Raw genomic sequence first — 27,492 nt, 5'->3', positions numbered from 1 at the left:
GGAAATGAGATGTTTGAGGACAATGTGTGGTGTGAGGTGGTTTGATCGAGTAAGTAACGTAAGGGTAAGAGAGATGTGTGGAAATAAAAAGAGCGTGGTTGAGAGAGCAGAAGAGGGTGTTTTGAAATGGTTTGGGCACATGGAGAGAATGAGTGAGGAGAGATTGACCAAGAGGATATATGTGTCGGAGGTGGAGGGAACGAGGAGAAGAGGGAGACCAAATTGGAGGTGGAAAGATGGAGTGAAAAAGATTTTGTGTGATCGGGGCCTGAACATGCAGGAGGGTGGAAGGAGGGCAAGAAATAGAGTGAATTGGAGTCATGTGGTATACAGGGGTTGACGTGCTGTCAGTGGATTGAATCAGGGCATGTGAAGCGTCTGGGGTAAGTCATGGAAAGCTGTGTAGGTATGTATATTTGCGTGTGTGGACGTGTGTATGTACATGTGCATGGGGGGGGGGGGGTTGGGTCATTTCTTTCGTCTGTTTCCTTGCGCTACCTCGCAAACGCGGGAGACAGCGACAAAGTATAAAAAAAAAAAAAAAAAAAATATATATATATATATATATATATATATATATATATATATATATATATATATATATATATATATATATATATATATATATATATATATATATATATATATAAATATATATATGTATATACATATATATATATATATATATATATATATATATATATATATATATATATATATATATATATATATATATATATATATATATATATATATATATATATATATATATATATATATATCTTTTCTTTTTTTTTCTTTTAAACTATTTGCCATTTCCCGCGTTAGCGAGGTAGCGTTAAGAACAGAGGACTGGGCCTTTTTTCGAATATCCTCACCTGGACCCCTCTGTTCCTTCTTTTGGAAAATTAAAAAAAAAAAAAATGTATATATATATATATATATATATATATATATATATATATATATATATATATATATATATATATATATATGTGGTTTCAGAAGTGGTAGAGGATGTGTGGATCAGGTGTTTGCTTTGAAGAATGTATGTGAGAAATACTTAGAAAAGCAAATGGATTTGTATGTAGCATTTATGGATCTGGAGAAGGCATATGATAGAGTTGATAGAGATGCTCTGTGGAAGGTATTAAGAATATATGGTGTGGGAGGCAAGTTGTTAGAAGCAGCGAAAAGTTTTTATCGAGGATGTAAGGCATGTGTACGTGTAGGAATAGAGGAAAGTGTTTGGTTCTCAGTGAATGTAGGTTTGCGGCAGGGGTGTGTAATGTCTCCATGGTTGTTTAATTTGTTTATGGATGGGGTTGTTAGGGAGGTAAATGCAAGAGTTTTGGAAAGAGGGGCAAGTATGAAGTCTGTTGGGGATGAGAGAGCTTGGGAAGTGAGTCAGTTGTTGTTCGCTGATGATACAGCGCTGGTGGCTGATTCATGTGAGAAACTGCAGAAGCTGGTGACTGAGTTTGGTAAAGTGTGTGGAAGAAGAGAGTTAAGAGTAAAAGTGAATAAGAGCAAGGTTATTAGGTACAGTAGGGTTGAGGGTCAAGTCAATTGGGAGGTGAGTTTGAATGGAGAAAAACTGGAGGAAGTGAAGTGTTTTAGATATCTATGAGTAGATCTGGCAGCGGATGGAACCATGGAAGCGGAAGTGGATCATAGTGTGGGGGAGGGGGCGAAAATTCTGGGGGCCTTGAAGAATGTGTGGAAGTCGAGAACATTATCTCGGAAAGCAAAAATGGGTATGTTTGAAGGAATAGTGGTTCCAACAATGTTGTATGGTTGCGAGGCGTGGGCTATGGATAGAGTTGTGCGCAGGAGGATGGATGTGCTGGAAATGAGATGTTTGAGGACAATGTGTGGTGTGAGGTGGTTTGATCGAGTGAGTAACGTAAGGGTAAGAGAGATGTGTGGAAATAAAAAGAGCGTGGTTGAGAGAGCAGAAGAGGGTGTTTTGAAGTGGTTTGGGCACATGGAGAGGATGAGTGAGGAAAGATTGACCAAGAGGATATATGTGTCGGAGGTGGAGGGAGCAAGGAGAAGAGGGAGACCAAATTGGAGGTGGAAAGATGGAGTGAAAAAGATTTTGTGTGATCGGGGCCTGAACATGCAGGAGGGTGAAAGGAGGGCAACGAATAGAGTGAATTGGAGCGATGTGGTATACCGGGGTTGACGTGCTGTCTGTGGATTGAATCAAGGCAAGTGAAGCGTTTGGGGTAAACCATAGAAAGCTGTGTAGGTATGTATATTTGCGTGTGTGGACGTATGTATATACATGTGTATGGGGGGGGGTTGGGCCATTTCTTTCGTCTGTTTCCTTGCGCTACCTCGCAAACGCGGGAGACAGCGACAAAGTATAAAAAAAAAAAATATATATATATTTATATATATATGTATATATATTTATTCTTTTTATTTATTTATTTTGCTTTGTCACTGTCTCCCGCGTCAGCGCAAGGAAACAGACGAAAGAATGGCCCAACCCACCCACATAGACACGTATATACATACACGTCCACACACGCATATATATATACCTATACATCTCAATGTACACATATATATATATATATATATATATATATATATATATATATATATATATATATATATATAAACAGACATATACATATATACATATGTACATAATTCATGCATTCTGCATTTATTTATTTCCATCGCCACCTCGCCACACATGGAATAACAACCCCCTTCCCCCTCATGTGTGCGAGGTAGTGATGGGAAAAGACAACAAAGGCCCCATTTGTTCACACTCAGTCTCTAGCTGTCACGTAATAATGCACCGAAACCACCGCTCCTTTTCCACATCCAAGCCCCCCAGACCTTTCCATGGTTTACCCCAGACGCTTCATATTCCCTGACAGTACCTCGATCCCGGTATACCACATCGTTCCAATTCACTCTATTCCTTGCACGCCTTTCACCCTTCTGCATGTTCAGGCCCCGGTCACTCAAATTCTTTTTCACTTCATCTTTCCAACTCCAATTTAGTCTCTTACTTCTCCTCGTTCCCTCCACCTCTGACACATATGTCCTCTTAGTCGCTCTCTCAATCACACTCTCTTTATTTCCACACATCTCTCTTACCCTTACATTAAGTACTCGATCAGACCACCTCACACCATATATTGTCCTCAAACATCTCATTTCTAGCACATCCACCCTCCTATGCACAACTCTATCCATAGCCCACGCCTCGCAACCATACAACATTGTTGGAACCACTATTCCTTCAAACATACCCATTTTTGCTTTCCGAGGTAAAGTTCTCGACTTCCAAACATTCTTCAAGTCTCACAAAATTCTCGCCCCCTCCCTCACATTATGATTCACTTCCGCTTCCATGGTTCCATCCGCTGCCAGATCCACTCACACACATCTAAAACACTTTATTCATTCAGTTTTTCTCTATTGAAACTTACCTCCCAAATGACTTGACCCTCAAACCTACTGTACCTAATAACCTTGCTCTTATTCTCATTTACTATCAACTTTCTTCTTTCACACACTTTACCAAACTCAGTCACCAGCTTCTGGAGTTTCTCACATGAATCAGCCAACAGCGCTGTACCATCAGCGAACACCATAGGACTCACTTCCCAATCTCTCTCATCCCAACAGACTGCATATTTGCCCTCTTTCAAAACTCTTGCATTCACCTCCCTAACAGTTCCATCCATAAACAAATTAAACAACCAGGGAGACATCACACACCCCTGCCGCAAACCTACATTCACTGAGAACCAATCACTTTCCTCTCTTCCTACACGTACACATGCCTTATATCCTCGATAAAAACTTTTCACTGCTTCAAACAACTTGCCTCCCACACCATATATTCTTTCATCACTTCCAACACGTACACACACATTAAATTTTAGGGAGAATAAAAAGATGTTCTGGAAGGAGGTAAATAAAGTGCGTAAGACAAGGGAGCAAATGGGAACTTCAGTGAAGGGCGGAAATGGGGAGGTGATAACAAGTAGTGGTGATGTGAGAAGGAGATGGAGTGAGTATTTTGAAGGTTTGTTGAATGTGTTTGATGATAGAGTGGCAGATATAGGGTGTTTTGGTCGAGGTGGTGTGCAAAGTGCGAGGGTTAGGGAAAATGAGTTGTTAAACAGAGAAGAGGTAGTAAAAGCTTTGCGGAAGATGAAAGCCGGCAAGGCAGCAGGTTTGGATGGTATTGCAGTGGAATTTAATAAAAAAGGGGGTGACTGTATTGTTGACTGGTTGGTAAGGTTATTTAATGTATGTATGACTCATGGTGAGGTTCCTGAGGATTGGCGGAATGCGTGCATAGTGCCATTGTACAAAGGCAAAGGGGATAAGAGTGAGTGCTCAAATTACAGAGATATAAGTTTGTTGAGTATTCCTGGCAAATTATATGGGAGGGTATTGATTGAGAGGGTGAAGGCATGTACAGAGCATCAGATTGTTGAAGAGCAGTGTGGTTTCAGAAGTGGTAGAGGATGTGTGGATCAGGTGTTTGCTTTGAAGAATGTATGTGAGAAATACTTAGAAAAGCAAATGGATTTGTATGTAGCATTTATGGATCTGGAGAAGGCATATGATAAAGTTGATAGAGATGCTCTGTGGAGGGTATTAAGAATATATGGTGTGGGAGGCAAGTTGTTAGAAGCAGTGAAAAGTTTTTATCGATGATGTAAGGCATGTGTAAGTGTAGGAAGAGAGGAAAGTGATTGGTTCTCAGTGAATGTAGATTTGCGGCAGGGGTGTGTGATGTCTCCATGGTTGTTTAATTTGTTTATGGATGGGGTTGTTAGGGAGGTGAATGCAAGAGTTTTGGAAAGAGGGGCAAGTATGAAGTCTGTTGGGGATGAGAGAGCTTGGGAAGTGAGTCAGTTGTTGTTCGCTGATGATACAGCGCTGGTGGCTGATTCATGTGAGAAACTGCAGAAGCTGGTGACTGAGTTTGGTAAAGTGTGTGAAAGAAGAAAGTTAAGAGTAAATGTGAACAAGAGCAAGGTTATTAGGTACAGTAGGGTTGAGGGTCAATTGAACTGGGAGGTGAGTTTGAATGGAGAAAAACTGGAGGAAGTGAAGTGTTTTAGATATCTGAGAGTGGATCTGGCAGCGGATGGAACCATGGAAGCGGAAGTGGATCATAGGGTGGGGGAGGGGGCGAAAATTCTGGGTGCCTTGAAGAATTTGTGGAAGTCGAGAACATTATCTCGGAAAGCAAAAATGGGTATGTTTGAAGGAATAGTGGTTCCAACAATGGTGTATGGTTGCGAGGCGTGGACTATGGATAGAGTTGTGCGCAGGAGGATGGATGTGCTGGAAATGAGATGTTTGAGGACAATGTGTGGTGTGAGGTCGTTTGATCGAGTAAGTAACGTAAGGGTAAGAGAGATGTGTGGAAATAAAAAGAGCGTGGTTGAGAGAGCAGAAGAGGGTGTTTTGAAATGGTTTGGTCACATGGAGAGAATGAGTGAGGAAAGATTGATCAAGAGGATATATGTGTCGGAGGTGGAGGGAACGAGGAGAAGAGGGAGACCAAATTGGAGGTGGAACGATGGAGTGAAAAAGATTTTGTGTGATCGGGGCCTGAACATGCAGGAGGGTGAAAGGAGGGCAAAGAATAGAGTGAATTGGAGCGATGTGGTATACCGGGGTTGACGTGCTCTCAGTGGATTGAATCAAGGCATGTGTATGGGGGTGGGTTGGGCCTTTTCTTTCGTCTGTTTCCTTGCGCTACCTCGCAAACGCGGGAGACAGCGACAAAGCAAAAAAAAAGAATATATATATATATATATATATATATATATATATATATATATATATATTTTGGCTTTGTCTCTGTCTCCCGCGTTTGCGAGGTAGCGCAAGGAAACACATGAAAGAAATGGCCCAACCCACCCCCATACACATGTATATACATACGTCCACACACGCAAATATACATACCTACACAGCTTTCCATGGTTTACCCCAGACGCTTCACATGCACTGATTCAATCCACTGACAGCACGTCAACCCCGGTATACCACATCGATCCAATTCATTCTATTCATTGCCCTCCTTTCACCCTTCTGCATGTTCAGGCCTCGATCACACAAAATCTTTTTCACTCCATCTTTCCACCTCCAATTTGGTCTCCCACTTCTCCTCGTTCCCTCCACCTCCGACACATATATCCTCTTGGTCAATCTTTCCTCACTCATTCTCTCCATGTGCCCAAACCATTTCAAAACACCCTCTTCTGCTCTCTCAACCACGCTCTTTTTATTTCCACACATCCCTCTGACCCTTACGTTACTTACTCGTCAAACCACCTCACACCACACATTGTCCTCAAACATCTCATTTCCAGCACATCCATCCTCCTGCGCACAACTCTATCCATAGCCCACGCCTCGCAACCATACAACATTGTTGGAACCACTATTCCTTCAAACATACCCATTTTTGCTTTCCGAGGTAATGTTCTCGACTTCCACACATTCTTCAAGGCTCCCAGGATTTTCGCCCCCTCCCCGACCCTATGATCCACTTCCGCTTCTATGGTTCCATCCGCTGCCAGATCCACTCCCAGATATCTAAAACACTTTACTTCCTCCAGTTTTCTCAATTCAAACTTACCTCCCAATTGACTTGACCCTCAACCCTACTGTACCTAATTACCTTGCTCTTATTCACATTTACTCTTACCTTTCTTCTTTCACACACTTTACCAAACTCAGTTACCGGCTTCTGCAGTTTCTCACATGAATCAGCCACCAGCGCTGTATCATCAGCGAACAACAACTGACTCACTTCCCAAGCTCTCTCATCCCCAACAGACATCATACTTGCCCCTCTTTCCAAAACTCTTGCATTCACCTCCCTAACAACCCCATCCATAAACAAATTAAACAACCATGGAGACATCACACACCCCTGCCGCAAACCTACATTCACTGAGAACCAATCACTTTCCTCTCTCTCTCTCTCTCTCTCTCTCTCTCTCTCTCTCTCTCTCTCTCTCTCTCTCTCTCTCTCTCTCTCTCTCTCTCTCTCTCTCTCTCTCTCTCTCTCTCTCTCTCTCTCTCTCTCTCTCTATATATATATATATATATATATATATATATGTACATATATATATATATATATATATATATATATATATATATATATATATATATATATATATATATATATATATATATATATATATATATATATATATATATATATATATCGCAAGGAAACAGACGAAAGAAATGGCACAACCCACCCCCACACACAATGTACACACACACACGCCCACACACGCAAATATACATACCTATACATCTCAATGTACACATATATATACACACAGAGACACATACATATATACCCATGCGCACAATTCACACTGTCCGCCAATATTCATTCCCATCGCCACCTCGCCAAATATGGAAGAACATTCCCCTCCCCCTTCATGTGTGCGAGGTAGCACTAGGAAAAGACAACAAAGGCCCCATTCGCTCTCACTCAGTCTCCAGCTGTCACGCAATAATTCCCGAAACCACAGCTCCCTTTCCACAACCAGGCCCCTCACAACTTTCCATGGTTTACCTCAGACGCTTCACATGCCCTGATTCAATCCACTGACAGCACGTCGACCCCGGTATACCAAATCGTTCCAATTCACTCTATTCCTTGCACGCCTTTCACCCTCCTGTATGTTGAGGCCCCGATAACTCAAAATCTTTTTCACTCCATCTTTCCACCTAAAATTTGGTCTACCACTTCTCGTTCCCTCCACCTCTGGCACATATATCCTCTTGGACAATCTTTCCTCACTCATTCTCTCCATGTGACCAAAGCATTTCAAAACACCCTATTCTCCTCTCAACCACACTCTTCTTATTTCCACACATCTCTCTTAACCTTACACTACTTACTCGATCAAACCACCTCACACCACATATTGTCCTCGAACCTCTCATTTCCAGCATATCCATCCTCCTGCGCACAACTCTATCCATAGCCCACGCCTCGCAACAATACAACATTGTTGGAACCACTATTCCTTCAAACATACCCATTTTTGCTTCCTGAGATAATGTTCTCGACTTCCAAACATTCTTCAATGCTCTTAGAATTTTCGCCCCCTCCCCCACCCTATGATTCACTTCCGCTTCCATGGTTCCATCCGCTGCCAGATCCACTCCCATATATCTAAAACATTTTATTTCCTCCATTTTTTCTCCATTAAAACTTACCTCCCAATTGACTTCACCCTCAACCCTACTGTACCTAATAACCTTGCTCTTATTCACATTTACTCTTAACTTTCTTCGTTCACACACTTTACCAAACTCAGTCACCAGCTTCTGCAGTTTCTCACATGAATCAGCCACCAGCGCTGTATCATCAGCGAACAACAACTGACTCACTTCCCAAGCTCTCTCATCCCCAACAGACTTCATACTTGCCCCTCTTTCCAAAACTCTTGCAATTACCTCCCTAACAACCCCATCCATAAACAAATTAAACAACCATGGAGATATCTCACACCCCTGCCGAAAACCTACATTCACTGAGAACCAATCACTTTCCTCTCTTCCTACACGTTCACATGCCATACATCTTCGATAAAAACTTTTCACTGCTTCTAACAACTTGCCTCCCACACCATATATTCTTAATACCTTCCACAGAGAATCTCTATCAACTCTATCATATGCCTTCTCCAGATCTATAAATGCTACATACAAATCCATTTGCTTTTCTAAGTATTTCTCACATACATTCTTCAAAGCAAACACCTGATCCACACATCCTCTACCACTTCTGAAACCACACTGCTCTTCCCCAATCTGATGCTCTGTACATACCTTCACCCTCTCAATCAATACCCTCCCATATAATTTACCAGGAATACTCAACAAACGTATACCTCTGTAATTTGAGCACTCACTCTTATCCCCTTTGCCTTTGTACAATGGCACTATGCACGCATTCCGCCAATCCTCAGGCACCTCACCATGAGTCATACATACATTAAGTAACCTTACCAACCAGTCAATAATACAGTCACCCCCTTTTTTAATAAATTCCACTGCAATATAATCCAAACCTGCTGCCTTGCCGGCTTTTATGTTCCGCAAAGCTTTTACTACCTCCTCTCTGTTTACCAAATCATTTTCCCTAACCCTCTCACTTTGCACACCACCTCGACAAGACACCCTATATCTGCCACTCTATCATCAAACACATTCAACAAACCTTCAAAATACTCACTCCATCTCCTTCCCACATCACCACTACTTGTTATCAGCTCCCCATTTGCGCCCTTCACTGAAGTTCCCATTTGCTCCCCTGTCTTACGCACTTTATTTACCTCCTTCCAGAACATCTTTTTATTCTCCCTAAAATTTAATGATACTCTCTCACCGCAACTCTCATTTGCCCTCTTTTTCACCTCTTGCACCTTTCTCTTGACCTCCTGTCTCTTTCTTTTATACATCTCCCACTCAATTGCATTTTTTCCCTGCAAAAATCGTCCAAATGCCTTTCTCTTCTCTTTCACTAATAATCTTACTTCTTCATCTCACCACTCACTACCCTTTCTAATCAACCCACCTCCCACTCTTCTCATGCCACAAGCATCTTTTGCGCAATCCATCTCTGATTCCCTAAATACATCCCATTCCTCCCCCACTCCCCTTACTTCCATTGTTCTCACCTTTTTCCATTCTGTACTCAGTCTCTCCTGGTACTTCATGACATAAGTCTCCTTCCCAAGCTCACATACTCTCACCACCCTCTTCACCTCAACATTCACTCTTCTTTTTCTGAAAACCCATACAAATCTTCACCATAGCCTCCACAAGATAATGATCAGACATCCCTCCAGTTGCACCTCTCATCACATTAACATCCAAAAGTCTCTCTTTCGCGCGCCTGTCAATTAACACCTAATCCAATAACGCTCTCTGGCCATCTCTCCTACTTATATACGTATACTTATGTATATCTCGCTTTTTAAACCAGGTATTCCCAATCACCAATCCTTTTTCAGCACATAAATCTACAAGCTCTTCACCATTTCCATTTACAACACTGAACGCCCCATGTATACCAATTATTCCCTCAACTGCCACATTACTCACCTTTGCATTCAAATCACCCATCACTATAACCCGGTCTCGTGCATCAAAACCACTAACACACTCATTCAGCTGCTCACAAAACACTTGCCTCTCATGATTTTTCTTCTCATGCCCAGGTGCATATGCACCAATAAATACCCATCTCTCTCCATCAACTTTCAGTTTTACTCATATTAATCTAGAATTTACTTTCTTACATTCTATCACATACTCCCACAACTCCTGTTTCAGGAGTACTGCTACTCCTTCCCTTGCTCTTGTCCTCTCACTAACCCCTGACTTTACTTCCAAGACATTCCCAAACCACTCTTCCCCTTTACCCTTGAGCTTCCCTTCACTCAGAGCCAAAACATCCAGGTTCCTTTCCTCAAACATACTACCTATTTCTCCTTTTTTTCACATCTTGGCTACATCCACACACATTTAGACACCCCAGTCTGAGCCTTCGAGGAGGATGAGCACTCCCCGCGTGACTCCTTCTGTTTCCCATTTTAGAAAGTTAAAAAAAACAAGAAGGGGAGGATTTCTGGCCCCCCGCTCCCGTCCCCTCTAGTCGCCTTCTACGACACGCGAGGAATATATATACATATATATATATATATATATATATATATATATATATATATATATATATATATATATATATATATATATATTATCCCTGGGGATAGGGGAGAAAGAATACTTCCCACGTATTCCCTGCGTGTCGTAGAAGGCGACTAAAAGGGACGGGAACGGGGGGCTGGAAATCCTCCCCTCTCATTTTTCTTTTTCTTTTTTTTTCCAAAAGAAGTAACAGAGAAGTGGGTCAGGTGAGAATATTCCCTCAAAGGCCCAGTCCTCTGTTCTTAACGCTACCTCGCTATCGCGGGAAATGGCGAATAGTATGAAAGAAAAGATATATATATATATATATATATATATATATATATATATATATATATATATATATATATATATATATATATATATATATATATATATATATATATATATATCTTGGGAGTAAAATCAGGGGTTAGTGAGAGGACAAGAGCAAGGGAAGGAGTATCACTAGTCATGAAACAGTAGTGGTGGGAGTATTTGAGAGAGTGTAAGAAAGTCAACTCTAGACTGACATGGGTAAAACTGAAAGTGGATGGAGAGATATGGGTGATTATTGGTGCATATGCACCTGGGCATGAGAAGAAAGATCACGAGAGGCAAGTGTTTTGGGAGCAGTTGAGTGAGTGTGTTAATAGTATTGATGCACGAGACAGGATTAAAGTGATGGGTGATTTGAATGCAAAGGTAAGTAATGTGGCAGTTGAGGGAATGATTGGTGTACATGGGGTGTTCAGTGTTGTAAATTGAAATGGTGAAGAGCTTGCTCTGAAAAAAGACTGGTCATCGGGAATATCTGGTTTGAAAAGAGAGATATACATAGGCATACGTATATAAATAGGAGATGTGGCCAGAGAACGTTATTGGATTACGTGTTAATTGATAGGCCCGCGAACGAGACTTTTGGATGTTAACTTGCTGAGGGAGGGATGTCTGATCATTCTCTTGTGGAGGCGAAGCTGAAGATTTTTATAGGTTTTCAGAAAAGAAGAGAGAATGTCGGGGTGAAGAGAGTGGTGATAGTAAGTGAGCTTGTGTGAGGAAGTACCAGGTGAGACCGAGTACAGAATAGAAGAAGGTGAGATCAAAGGACGTAAGGGGAGTGGAGAAGGATAGGATGTATTTTGAGAAGCAGTGTTAGCTTCCGCAAAAGATGCTTGTTGTATGAGAACCGTGGGAGATGGGCAAATTAGAAAGGGTAGTCAGTGGTGGGATGATACAAAGCAAGTTACTGGGAGATGTGTAAAAGAAAGAGGCAGGAGGTCAAGAGAAAGGTGCAAGAGGTGAAAAAAGAGGGCAAAAGAGCTTTGGGGTGAGAGAGTATCCTAAACTTTTATTGAGAATAAGAAGATGTTTTGGAAGGAGGTGCTTAAGACAAGGGAAGAAATGGGAACATTAATGAAGGGGGCTGATGAAGAGGTGATAACAAGTGGTGGTGATGTGAGAAGGAGATGGAGTGAGTATTTTGAGGGTTTGTTGAATGTGTTTGATGATAGAGTGGCAGATATAGGGTATTTTGGTCAAGGTGGTGTGCAAAGTAAGAGGATTAGGGAGAAAGATATGGTAAACAGATAAGAGGTAATAAAAGCTTTGCGGAAGATGAAAACCGGCAAGGCAGTGGGTTTTGATGGTATTGTAGTGGAATTTATTAAAAAAATGGATGACTGTATTGTTGGCTGTTTAGTAAGGTTATTTAATATATGTATGACTCATGGTGAGGTGCCTGAGTATTGGCGGAATGCCTGCATAGTCCCATTGCACTAAGGCAAAGGGGATAAGAGTGATTGCTCAAATTACAGATATATAAGTTTGTTGAGTATTCCTGGGAAATTATATGGGTGGGTATTGATTGAGAGGGTTAAAGCATGTACAGAGCAACAGATTGGGGAAGAGCAGTGTGGTTTCAGAAGTGGTAGAGGTTGTGTGGATCAGGTGTTTGCTTTGAAGAATATATATGAGAAATACTTAGAGAAGGAAATCAATTGGTATGTAGCATTTATGGATCTGGAAAAGGCATATGATAGAGTTGATAAATATGCTCTGTGGAAGGTATTAAGAATAAATGGTGTGGGAGGCAAGTTGCTAGAAACAGGAAAAAGTTTTTATCGAGGATGTAAGGCATGTGTACGTGTAGGATGAGAGGAAAGTGATTGGTTTTCAGTGAATATTGGTTTGAGGTAGGGGTGCGTGATGTTTCCATGGTTGTTTAATTTGTTTATAGATGTGGTTGTTAGGGAGGTGAATGCAAGAATTTTGGAAACAGAGGAGAGCAAGCAGTCTGTTGTGGATGAAAAAGCTTGGGAAGTGAGTCAGATGTTGTTCGCTGATGATGCAGCGCTGGTGGTTGATTTGGATGAGAAACTGCAGAAGCTGGTGACAGTTTCATAATGTGTGTGGAAGAAAAAAGCTGAGAGTAAATGTGAATAAGAGCAAGGCTATTATTTGCTGTAGGGTTGACAGACAAGTCAATTGGGAGGTAAGTTTGAATGGAGAAAAATTGGAGGAAGTGAAGTGTTTTAGATATCTGCGAGTTGATTTGGCAGCGGATGGAACCATGGAAGCGGAAGCAAATCATAGGGGGGGGGGGGAAGAAAGTTCTGGGAGCATTGAAAAAGATCGGGAAGTCGAGAACGTTATCTTAGAAAGCAAAAATTGATATGTTTGAAGAAATATTGGTTCCAACTATGCTATATGGTTGTTAGGCGTGGCCTATAGATAGAGCTGTGCGGAGGAGGGTGCATGTTCTGGAAATGAGATGTTTGAGGACAATATGTGGTGTGAGGTGGTTTGATCTAGTAATTAACGAAAGGGTAAGAGAGATGTGAGGTAATAAGAAGAGTGTGGTTAAGAGAGGTAAAGAGGGTGTTTTGAAGTGGTTTCGTCACATGGAGAGAATGAGTGAGGAAAGATTGACAAAGAGGATATATGTGTCAGAGGTGGAGGGAATGAGGAGAGGTAGGAGACCAAATAGAAGGTGGAAAGATAGAGTGAATAAGGTTTAGAGCGATCCGGGCCTGAACATGCAGGAAGGTGAAAGGCGTGCAAGGAATAGAGTGAATCGGAACGATGTGGTATACCGGAGTCGACGTGCTGTCAATAGTTTGAACCAGGGCATATAAAGCGTCTGGGGTAAACGAAGGGAACTTTTGTGGGGCCTGGACGTCGGAGGGGACCCTTGGTTTCGGTGCATTATAAATACCAGGTAGAGACTGAGTATGGACAAATGTGGCCTTTGTTGTCTTTTACTAGCGCTATCCTCGCGCACATGGGGGGGGGGGGGGGGGGATGGTGTTATTTCATGTGTGACGGGGTGCCGACAGAAATGAAAAGGGCTAGACAGTATGTCTGTGTGTGTATATATACTTATGCGTTGAGATATATAGGTATGTATATGTGCCTGTGTGGACGTGTATATGTATACATGTGTATGTGAGTGGGTTTGGTAATTTTTTCGTCTCTTTCCTTGCACTTCTTCGCTAACGCGAGAGACAGCGACAAAATATGATATATATATATATATATATATATATATATATATATATATATATATATATATATATATATATATATATATATATATATATATGTGGCAGCGTGGCTGGAGACGCCGTGAGGATAGTGAGGTGGTCGGGATTGCTCTACCTTACCCAGGACGTGAGTCAGAGGATCATCTCGTCCGCATCACATCATTCAGAGCGATACCAGTTTGCATCATCCTTCACTCCTGCCTGCAGTAGCATGCTTTCCGACATGTTTCATGAGCCCCTCTTCGCCAACGGAACTACCTTGGCCCACCAGTGATGCTACTACGTTTGTGAATCAAGAACCATTGCAACACAAACCTCGCCAGGTGGTAGAGTGTCCCGCAGTGTATCGAGACAGACTTCCCCAGAACTCTTTTCAAAGGGGAAGTAAATGTTTATAGTTGTGTTACTGGAGTGTTAGTTTTCATACATGGTGTTTTGACAAGAAAATAGTGAAATTGGAAAAAATGTAGCTTAGACATTGAAGCTTATTGATACAGTGGTTAAATTGATGAGAACTACTATTGACGTTTGTGTAAATAAATTAAACATTTTCTTTTTCCATAGCCAGAGGTTGAACCATTATGGGACATTCATTTTTTCATTTAATTTCAAGCTAGAAGTTTCAGTTTTCTAAATTGTTTCTTACATTTTTCATATGTATATATATGTATGTGTGTGTGTGTGTATATATGTCCGTGTGTGTGTGTATGTGTGTGTATGTGTAATTATATATGTATATTATCCCTGGGGATAGGGATGAAAGAATACTTCCCACGCATTCCTCGCGTGTCGTAGAAAGCGACTAGAGGGGACGGGAGCGGGGGGCCAGAAATCCTCGCCTCCTTGTATTTTTTTAACTTTCTAAAATGGGAAACAGAAGAAGGAGTTACGCGGGGAGTGCTCATCCTCCTCGAAGGCTCAGATTGGGGTGCCTAAATGTGTGTGGATGTAACCAAGATGTGTAAAAAGGAGAGATAGGTAGTATGTTTGAGGAAACGAACCTAGATGTTTTGGCTCTGAGTGAAAGGAAGCTCAAGGGTAAAGGGGAAGAGTGGTTTGGGAATGTCTTGGGAGTAAAGTCAGGGGTTAGTGAGAGGACAAGAGCAAGGGAAGGAGTAGCAGTACTCCTGAAACAGGAGTTGTGGGAGTATATGATAGAATGTAAGAAAGGAAATTCTCGATTAATATGGGTAAAACTGAAAGTTGATGGAGAGAGATGGGTGATTATTGGTGCATATGCACCTGGGCATGAGAAGAAAGATCATGAGAGGCAAGTGTTTTGGGAGCAGCTGAATGAGTGTGTTAGTGGTTTTGATGCACGAAACCGGGTTATAGTGATGGGTGATTTGAATGCAAAGGTGAGTAATGTGGCAGTTGAGGGAATAATTGGTATACATGGGGTGTTCAGTGTTGTAAATGGAAATGGTGAAGAGCTTGTAGATTTATGTGCTGAAAAAGGACTGATGATTGGGAATACCTGGTTTAAAAAGCGAGATATGCATAAGTATACTTATGTAAGTAGGAGAGATGGCCAGAGAGCGTTATTGGATTACGTGTTAATTGACAGGCGCGCGAAATAGAGACTTTTGGATGTTAATGTGCTGAGAGGTGCAACTGGAGGGATGTCTGATCATTATCTTGTGGAGGCTAAGGTGAAGATTTGTATGGGTTTTCAGAAAAGAAGAGTGAATGTTGGGGTGAAGAGGGTGGTGAGAGTAAGTGAGCTTGGGAAGGAGACTTGTGTGAGGAAGTACAAGGAGAGACTGAGTACAGAATGAAAAAAGGTGAGAACAATGGAAGTAAGGGGAGTGGGGGAGAAGTGGGATGTATTTAGGGAATCAGTGATGGATTGCGCAAAAGATGCTTGTTGCATGAGAAGAGTGGGAGGTGGGTTGATTAGAAAGGGTAGTGAGTGGTGGGATGAAGAAGTAAGATTATTAGTGAAAGAGAAGAGAGAGGCATTTGAACGATTTTTGCAGGGAAAAAATGCAATTGAGTGGGAGACGTATAAAAGAAAGAGACAGGAGGTCAAGAGAAAGGTGCAAGAGGTGAAAAAAAGGGCAAATGAGAGATGGGGTGAGAGAGTATCATTAAATTTTAGGGAGAATAAAAAGATGTTCTGGAAGGAGGTAAATAAAGTGCGTAAGACAAGGGAGCAAATGGGAACTTCAGTGAAGGGCGCAAATGGGGAGGTGATAACAAGAAGTGGTGATGTGAGAAGGAGATGGAGTGAGTATTTTGAAGGTTTGTTGAATGTGTTTGATGATAGAGTGGCAGATATAGGATGTTTTGGTCTAGGTGGTGTGCAAAGTGAGAGGGTTAGGGAAAATGATTTGGTAAACAGAGAAGAGGTAGTAAAAGCTTTGCGGAAGATGAAAGCCGGCAAGGCAGCAGGTTTGGATGGTATTGCAGTGGAATTTATTAAAAAAGGGGGTGACTGTATTGTTGACTGGTTGGTAAGGTTATTTAATGTATGTATGACTCATGGTGAGGTGCCTGAGGATTGGCGGAATGCGTGCATAGTGCCATTGTACAAAGGCAAAGGGGATAAGTGTGAGTGCTCAAATTACAGAGGTATAAGTTTGTTGAGTATTCCTGGTAAATTATATGGGAGGGTATTGATTGAGAGGGTGGAGGTATGTACAGAGCATCAGATTGGGGAAGAGCAGTGTGGTTTCAGAAGTGGTAGAGGATGTGTGGATCAGGTGTTTGCTTTGAAGAATGTATGTGAGAAATACTTAGAAAAGCAAATGGATTAGTATGTAGCATTTATGGATCTGGAAAAGGCATATGATAGAGTTGATAGAGATGCTCTGTGGAAGGTATTAAGAATATATGGTGTGGGACGCAAGTTGTTAGAAGCAGTGAAAAGTTTTTATCGAGGATGTAAGGCATGTGTACGTGTAGGAAGAGAGGAAAGTGATTGGTTCTCAGTGAATGTAGGTTTGCGGCAGGGGTGTGTGATGTCTCCATGGTTGTTTAATTTGTTTATGTATGGGGTTGTTAGGGAGGTGAATGCAAGAGTTTTGGAAAGAGGGGCAAGTATGAAGTCTGTTGGGTATGAGAGAGCTTGGGAAGTGAGTCAGTTGTTGTTCGCTGATGATACAGCGCTGGTGGCTGATTCATGTGAGAAACTGCAGAAGCTGGTGACTGAGTTTGGTAAAGTGTGTGAAAGAAGAAAGTTAAGAGTAAATGTGAATAAGAGCAAGGTTATTAGGTACAGTAGGGTTGAGGGTCAAGTCAATTGGGAGGTGAGTTTGAATGGAGAAAAACTGGAGGAAGTGAAGTGTTTTAGATATCTGGGAGTGGATCTGGCAGCGGATGGAACCATGGAAGCGGAAGTGGATCATAGGGTGGGGGAGGGGGCGAAAATTCTGGGAGCCTTGAAGAATGTGTGGAAGTCGAGAACATTATCTCGGAAAGCAAAAATGGGTATGTTTGAAGGAATAGTGGTTCCAACAATGTTGTATGGTTGCGAGGCGTGGGCTATGGATAGAGTTGTGCGCAGGAGGATGGATGTGCTGGAAATGAGATGTTTGAGGACAATGTGTGGTGTGAGGTGGTTTGATCGAGTAAGTAACGTAAGGGTAAGAGAGATGTGTGGAAATAAAAAGAGCGTGGTTGAGAGAGCAGAAGAGGGTGTTTTGAAATGGTTTGGGCACATGGAGAGAATGAGTGAGGAAAGATTGACCAAGAGGATATATGTGTCGGAGGTGGAGGGAACGAGGAGAAGAGGGAGACCAAATTGGAGGTGGAAAGATGGAGTGAAAAAGATTTTGTGTGATCGGGGCCTGGACATGCAGGAGGGTGAAAGGAGGGCAAGGAATAGAGTGAATTGGAGCGATGTGGTATACCGGGGTTGACGTGCTGTCAGTGGATTGAATCAAGGCATGTGAAGCGTCTGGGGTAAACCATGGAAAGCTGTGTAGGTATGTATATTTGCGTGTGTGGACGTATGTTTATACATGTGTATGGGGGTGGGTTGGGCCATTTCTTTCGTCTGTTTCCTTGCGCTACCTCGCAAACGCGGGAGACAGCGACAAAGCAAAAAAAAAAAAAAAAAAAAATATATATATATATATATATATATATGTTTTTTTTTTTTTTTTTTTTTTTATACCTCGTCGCTGTCTCCCGCGTCTGCGAGGTAGCGCAAGGAGACAGACGAAAGAAATGGCCCAACCCCCCCCATACACATGTACATACACACGTCCACACACGCAAATATACATACCTACACAGCTTTCCATGGTTTACCCCGGACGCTTCACATGCCTTGATTCAATCCACTGACAGCACGTCAACCCCTGTATACCACATCGCTCCAATTCACTCTATTCCTTGCCCTCCTTTCACCCTCCTGCATGTTCAGGCCCCGATCACACAAAATTCTTTTCACTCCATCTTTCCACCTCCAATTTGGTCTCCCTCTTCTCCTCGTTCCCTCCACCTCCGACACATATATCCTCTTGGTCAATCTTTCCTCACTCATTCTCTCCATGTGCCCAAACCATTTCAAAACACCCTCTTCTGCTCTCTCAACCACGCTCTTTTTATTTCCACACATCTCTCTTACCCTTACGTTACTTACTCGATCAAACCACCTCACACCACACATTGTCCTCAAACATCTCATTTCCAGCACATCCATCCTCCTGCGCACAACTCTATCCATAGCCCACGCCTCGCAACCATACAACATTGTTGGAACCACTATTCCTTCAAACATACCCATTTTTGCTTTCCGAGATAATGTTCTCGACTTCCACACATTTTTCAAGGCTCCCAAAATTTTCGCCACCTCCCCCACCCTATGATCCACTTCCGCTTCCAGGGTTCCATCCGCTGACAGATCCACTCCCAGATATCTAAAACACTTCACTTCCTCCAGTTTTTCTCCATTCAAACTCACCTCCCAATTGACTTGACCCTCAACCCTACTGTACCTAATAACCTTGCTCTTATTCACATTTACTCTTAACTTTCTTCTTCCACACACTTTACCAAACTCCGTCACCAGCTTCTGCAGTTTCTCACATGAATCCGCCACCAGCGCTGTATCATCAGCGAACAACAACTGACTCACTTCCCAAGCTCTCTCATCCCCAACAGACTTCATACTTGCCCCTCTTTCCAAGACTCTTACATTTACCTCCCTAACAACCCCATCCATAAACAAATTAAACAACCATGGAGACATCACACACCCCTTCCGCAAACCTACATTCACTGAGAACCAATCACTTTCCTCTCTTCCTACACGTACACATGCCTTACATCCTCGATAAAAACTTTTCACTGCTTCTAACAACTTGCCTCCCACACCATATATTCTTAATACCTTCCACAGAGCATCTCTATCAACTCTATCATATGCCTTCTCCAACTCCATAAATGCCATATACAAATCCATTTGCTTTTCTAAGTATTTCTCACATACATTCTTCAAAGCAAACACCTGATCCACACATCCTCTACCACTTCTGAAACCACACTGCTCTTCCCCAATCTGATGCTCTGTACATACCTCCACCCTCTCAATCAATACCCTCCCATATAATTTACCAGGAATACTCAACAAACTTATACCTCTGTAATTTGAGCAGTCACTCTTATCCCCTTTGCCTTTGTACAATGGCACTATGCACGCATTCCGCCAATCCTCAGGCACCTCACCATGAGTCATACATACATTAAATAACCTTCCTGTGTGAGGAAGTATCAGGAGAGACTGTGTACAGAATGGAAAAAGGTGAGAACAATGGAAGTAAGGGGAGTGGGGGAGGAATGGGATGTATTTAGGGAATCAGTGATGGATTGCGCAAAAGATGCTTGTGGCATGAGAAGAGTGGGAGGTGGGCTGTTTAGAAAGGGTAGTGAGTGATGGGATGAAGAAGTAAGAGTATTAGTGAAAGAGAAGAGAGAGGCATTTGGACGATTTTTGCAGGGAAAAAATGCAATTGAGTGGGAGAAGTATAAAAGAAAGAGACAGGAGGTCAAGAGAAAGGTGCAAGAGGTGAAAAAAAGGGCAAATGAGAGTTGGGGTGAGAGACTATCAGTAAATTTTAGGGAGAATAAAAAGATGTTCTGGAAGGAGGTAAATAGGGTGCGTAAGACAAGGGAGCAAATGGGAACTTCAGTGAAGGGCGTAAATGGGGAGGTGATAACAAGTAGTGGTGATGTGAGAAGGAGATGGAATGAGTATTTTGAAGGTTTGTTGAATGTGTCTGATGACAGAGTGGCAGATATAGGGTGTTTGGGTCGAGGTGGTGTGCAAAGTGAGAGGGTTAGGGAAAATGATTTGGTAAACAGAGAAGAGGTAGTAAAAGCTTTGCGGAAGATGAAAGCCGGCAAGGCAGCAGGTTTGGATGGTATTGCAGTGGAATTTATTAAAAAGGGGGGTGACTGTATTGTTGACTGGTTGGTAAGGTTATATATATATATATATATATATATATATATATATATATATATATATATATATATATATATATATATATACATATATATATATATATATATATATATATATATATATATATATATATATATATATATATATATATATATATATATATATATATATATATATGGGGAGTGGGGGAGGAATGGGATGTATTTAGGGAATCAGTGATGGATTGCCCAAAAGATGCTTGTGGCATGAGAAGAGTGGGAGGTGGGTTGATTAGAAAGGGTAGTGAGTGGTGGGATGAAGAAGTAAGAGTATTGGTGAAAGAGAAGTGAGAGGAATTTGGACGATTTTTGCAGGGAAAAAATAAAATTGAGTGGGAGATGTATAAAAGAAAGAGACACGAGGTCAAGAGAAAGGTGCAGGAGGTGAAAAAAAGGGCAAATGAGAGTCGGGGTGAGAGAGTATCATTAAATATTAGGGAGAATAAAAAGATGTTCTGGAAGGAGGTAAATAAAGTGCGTAAGACAAGGGAGCAAATGGGAACTTCAGTGAAGGGTGCAAATGGGGAGGTGATAACAAGTAGTGGTGATGTGAGAAGGAGATGGAGTGAGTATTTTGAAGGTTTGTTGAATGTGTTTGCTGATAGAGTGGCAGATATAGGGTGTTTTGGTCGAGGTGGTGTGCAAAGTGAGAGGGTTAGGGAAAATGATTTGGTAAACATAGAAGAGGTAGTGGGAGCTTTGCGGAAGATGAAAGTCGGCAAGGGAGCAGGTTTGGATGGTGTTGTAGTGGAATTTATTAAAAAAGGGGGTGACTGTATTGTTGACTGGTTGGTAAGGTTATTTAATCCATGTGTGACTCATGGTGAGGTGGCTGAGGATTGGCGGAATGCGTGCATAGTGCCATTGTACAAAGGCAAAGGGGATAAGAGTGACTGCTCAAATTACAGAGGTATAAGTTTGTTGAGTATTCCTGTTAAATTATATGGGAGGGTATTGATTGAGAGGGTGAAGGCATGTACAGAGCATCAGATTGGGGAAGAGCAGTGTGGTTTCAGAAGTGGTAGAGGATGTGTGGATCAGGTGTTTGCTTTGAAGAATGTATGTGAGAAATACTTAGAAAAGCAAATGGATTTGTATGTAGCATTTATGGATCTGGAGAAGGCATATGATAGAGTTGATAGAGATGCTCTGTGGAAGGTATTAAGAATATATGGTGTGGGAGGCAAGTTGTTAGAAGCAGTGAAAAGTTTTTATCGATGATGTAAGGCATATGTACGTGTAGGAAGAGAGGAAAGTGATTGGTTCTCAGTGAATGTAGGTTTGCGGCAGGGGTGTGTGTTGTCTCCATGGTTTTTTAATTTGTTTATGGATGTGGTTGTTAGGGAGGTGAATGCAAGAGTTTTGGAAAGAGGGTCAAGTATGAAGTCTGTTGGTTATGAGAGAGCTTGGGAAGTGAGTCAGTTGTTGTTCGCTGATGATACAGCGCTGGTGGCTGATTCATGTGAGAAACTGCAGAAGCTGGTGACTGAGTTTGGTAAAGTGTGTGAAAGAAGAAAGTTAAGAGTAAATGTGAATAAGAGGAAGGTTATTAGGTACAGTAGGGTTGAGGGTCAAGTCAATTGGGAGGTGAGTTTGAATGGAGAAAAACTGGAGGAAGTGAAGTGTTTTAGATACCTGAGAGTGGATCTGGTAGCGGATGGAACCATGGAAGTGGAAGTGGATCATAGGGTGAGGGAGGGGGCGAAAATTCTGGGAGCCTTGAAGAATGTGTTGAAGTCGAGAACATTATCTCGGAAAGCAAAAATGGTTATGTTTGAAGGAATAGTGGTTCCAACAATGGTGTATGGTTGCGAGGCGTGGGCTATGGATAGAGCTGTGCACAGGAGGATGGATGTGCTGGAAATGAGATGTTTGAGGACAATGTGTGGTGTGAGGTGGTTTGATCGAGTAAGTAACGTACGGGTAAGAGAGATGTGTGGAAATAAAAAGAGCGTGGTTGAGAGAGCAGAAGAGGGTGTTTTGAAATGGTTTGAGCACATGGAGAGAATGAGTGAGGAAAGATTGACCAAGAGGATGTATGTGTCGGAGGTGGAGGGAACGAGGAGAAGAGGGAGACCAAATTGGAGGTGGAAAGATGGAGTGAAAAAGATTTTGTGTGATCGGGGCCTGAACATGCAGGAGGGTGAAAGGAGGGCAAGGAATAGAGTGAATTGGAGCGATGTGGTATACCGGGGTTGACGTGCTGTCAGTGGATTGAATCAAGGCATGTGAAGCGTCTGAGGTAAACCATGGAAAGCTGTGCAGTTATGTGTATTTGCGTGTGTGGACGTATGTATATACATGTGTATGGGGATGGGTTGGGCCATTTCTTTCGTCTGTTTCCTTGCGCTACCTCGCAAACGCGGGAGACAGCGAGAAAGAAAAGAAAATATATATATATATATATATATATATATATATATATATATATATATATATATATATATATATATATATATATATATATATATGTATATATATATATATATTCCCTGGGGATAGGGGAGAAAGAATACTTCCCACGTATTCCCTGCGTGTCGTAGAAGGCGACTAAAAGGGAAGGGAGCGGGGGGCTGGAAATCCTCCCCTCTCGTTTTTTTTTTTTTTTTTTTTTTCCAAAAGAAGGAACAGAGAAGAGGTCCAGGTGAGGATATTCCCTCAAAGGCCCAGTCCTCTGTTCTTAACGCTACCTCGCTATCGTGGGAAATAGCGAATAGTATGAAAAAAAAAAAAAGAAATATATATATATATATATATATATATATATATATATATATATATATATATATTTATATATATATATATATTCTATTATTATCATTATCATTATTTTGCTTTGTCTCTGACTCCCGCGTTAGCGAGGTAGCGCAAGGAAACAGACGAAAGAAATGGTCCAACCCACCCCCATACACATGTATATACATACGTCCACACACGCTAATATACATACCTATACATCTCAATGTATACATATATATATACACACAGACATATACATATATAAACATGTACATAATTCATACTGTCTGCCTATATTCACTCCCGTCGCCACCCCGCCACACATGAAATAACAACCCCCTCCCCCCAAATGTCCTCGAGGTAGCGCTAGGAAAAGACAAACAAAGGCCACATTCGTTCACACTCAGTCTCTAGCTGTCATATAATAATGCACCGAAACCACAGCTCCCTTTCCACATCCAGGCCCCACAAAACTTTCCATGGTTTATCTCCAGACGCTTCACATGCCCTGGTTCAATCCATTGACAACACGTCGACCCCGGTATACCACATCGTTGCAATTCACTCTATTCCTTGCACGCCTTTCACCCTCATGCATGTTCTTTCCCTAATCACTCAAAATCTTTTTCACTCCATCTTTCCACCTCGAATTTGGTCTCCCAATTCTCCTTGTTCCCTCCACCTCTGACACATGTATCCTGCTGGTCAATCTTTCCTCACTCATTCTCTCCATGTGAGCAAAGCATTTCAAAACACCTTCTTCTGCTCTCTCAACCACACTCTCTTTATTACCACACATCTCTCTTACTCTATTATTACTTACTCGATCAAGCCACCTCACACCATATACTGTAATCAAACATCTCATTTCCAGCACATCTACCCTCCTCCGCACAACTCTATCCATAGCCCAAGCCTCGCAACCATATAACATTGTTGGAAGCACTATTCCTTCAAACATACCCATTTTTGCTCTTCGAGATAATGTTCTCTGCTTCCCCAAATTCTTCAACGCCCCCAGAACTTTCGCCCCCTCCCCCACCCTATGAATCACTCCTGCTTCCATGGTTCCATCCGCTGCCAAATCCACTAGGGAGATATCTAAAACACTTCACTTCCTCCAGTTTTTCTCCATTCAAACTTACCTCCCAATTGACTTGTCCCTCAACCCTACTGTACCTAATAACCTTCCTCTTACTCACCTTTACTCTTAGCTTTCTTCTTTCCCACACTTTACCAAACTCAGTCACCAGCTCTACAGTTTCTTACACGAATCAGCCACCAGCGCTGTATCATCAACAAACAACAACTGACTCACTTCCCAAGCTCCCTCATCCACAACAGCCTGCATACTTGCCACTCTTCCCAAAACTCTTGCATTAACCTCCCTAACAACCCCATCCATAAACAAATTAAACAACCATGGAGACATCACACACCCGTGTCGCAAACCTAGATTCATTGAGAACCAATCATTTTCCTCTCTTCCTCCACGTACACATGCCTTACATCCTCGATAAAAAACTTTTCACTGCTTCTAACAGCTTGCCTCCTACACCATACATTCTTAAACTTTCCACAGAGCATCTCTATCAACTACATCATATGCCTTCTCCAGATCCATAAATGCTACATACAAATCCATTTGCCTTTCTAAGTATTTCTCATATACATTCTTCAAAGCAAACACCTGATCCACAAATCCTCTACCACTTCTAAAAGCAAACTGCACTTCCCCAATCTGATGCTCTGTACATGCTTTCACCCTTTCAATCAATACTCTCCCATATAATATCCCAAGAACACTCAACAAATCTATACCTCTGTAATTCAAACACTCACCTTTATCCCCTTTGTCTTTGTACAATGGTACTATGGAAGCATTCTACCAATCCTCGGGCACCTCAACATGAGTCACACATATATTCAGTAACCTTACAACCAGTCAACAACACTGTCACCCTCTTTTTTAATATAATCCAATGCAATACTATCCAAACCCGCTGCCTTACCGGCTTTAATCATCCGCAAAGCTTTTACTACTTCTTCTCTGTTTACCGAAGCATTCTCCCTAACCCTCTCTCTTTGCACACCACCTCGACCAAAACATCCTACATCTGCCAGTCTATCTTGAAACAGATTCAACAAATTTCCAAAAATACTCACTCCATCTCCTTCTCACATCACCACTACTTGTTATCACCTCCCCATTAGCCCCCTTCACCGAAGTTCCCATTTCTTCATTTGTCATACACACTTTATTTACCTCCTTCAAAAACATCTTTTTATTCTGCCTAAAATTTAATGATACTCTCGCACCCCATCTCACATTTGCCCTCTTTTTCTCCACTTGCACCTTTCTCTTGACGGCATGAATCTTTCCGTTACACATACCCCAGTCATTTGCATTATTTCCCTTAAAAATCGTCCAAATCCTTCTCTCCTCTTTTTCATTAATAATCTTACTTCTCCATCCCATCATTGACTACCCTTTCTAACCTCCCACGCTTCTTATGACACAAACATCTTTTGCGAAAGCTACAACTGCTTCTTAAATACATTACATGTCTCGCCTACTTCCCTTACGTCCTTTGTTCTCACCTTTTTCAATTCTTTACTCTAAGTCTCCTGGTAATTCCTCACACAAGGGACCTTCCCAAGCTCACTTACACTCACCCCCTTCACACCAACATTATCTCTTCTTTTCTGAATACCTTTACAAATCTTCACCGCCTCCACAATATAATGATCAGACATTCCTCCAGTTGCACCTCTCAACTCATTAACATCCAAAAATCTCTTTTGCGCGCAATCGATTAACACGTAATCCAATAACGCTCTCTGCCCATCTCTCCTATTTGCATACGCATACTTGTGTATATCTCTCTTTTTAGACCAGGTATTCCCAATCAATTTATATGTTTTGAAATGGTTTGGGCACATGGAGAGAATGAGTGAGGAGAGATTGACCAAGAGGATATATGTGTCGGAGGTGGAGGGAACGAGGAGAAGAGGGAGACCAAATTGGAGGTGGAAAGATGGAGTGAAAAAGATTTTGTGTGATCGGGGCCTGAACATGCAGGAGGGTGAAAGGAGGGCAAGGAATAGAGTGAATTGGAGTCATGTGGTATACAGGGGTTGACGTGCTGTCAGTGGAGTGAAGCAAGGCATGTGAAGCGTCTGGGGTAAACCATGGAAAGCTGTGTAGGTATGTATATTTGTGTGTGTGGACGTGTGTATGTACATGTGTATGGGGGGGGGGGGGTTGGGCCATTTCTTTCGTCTGTTTCCTTGCGCTACCTCGCAAACGCGGGAGACAGCGACAAAGTATAAAAAAAAAAAAAAAAAAAAAAAAAAAATACATATATATATATATATATATATATATACATATATATAAGACGCCTAAAGGGGACGGGAGCGGGGGGCCAGAAACCTTCCCCTCCTTGTATCTCAACTTTCTAAAAGGGGAAACAGAAGGAGTCACGCGGGGAGTGCTCATCCTCCTCAAAGGCGCAGACTGGGGTGTCTAAATGTATGTGGATGTAACCAAGATGAGAAAAAAGGAGAGATAGGTAGTATGTTTGAGGAAAGGAACCTGGATATTTTGGCTCTGAGTGAAACGAACGGGAAGAGTGGTTTTTGAATGTCTTGGGAGTAAAGTCAGGGGTTAGTGAGAGGACAAGAGCAAGGGAAGGAGTTGCACTACTCCAGAAATAGGAGTTGTGGGAGTATGTGATAGAGTGTAAGAAAGTAAATTCTTGATTGATATGGGGAAAACTGAAAGTTGATGGAGAGAGATAGGTGATTACTGGTACATATACACCTGGGCATAAGAAGAAAGATCATGAAAGGCAAATGTTTTGGGAGCAGCTAAATGAGTGTGTTACTGGTTTTGATGCACAAGACCGGGTTATAGTGATGGGTGAATTAAATGCAAAGGTGAGTAATATGGCAGTTGAGGGAATAATTGGTATACATGGGGTGTTCAGTATTGTAAATGGAAATGGTGAAGAACTTGTAG

The sequence above is a fragment of the Panulirus ornatus genome, chromosome 46 (genome assembly GCF_036320965.1).
Source record: "Panulirus ornatus isolate Po-2019 chromosome 46, ASM3632096v1, whole genome shotgun sequence".
Taxonomy (NCBI): Eukaryota; Metazoa; Arthropoda; class Malacostraca; order Decapoda; family Palinuridae; genus Panulirus; species Panulirus ornatus.
The sequence above is the reverse complement of the archived record's forward strand: the minus strand, read 5'-3'. Positions refer to the sequence as shown.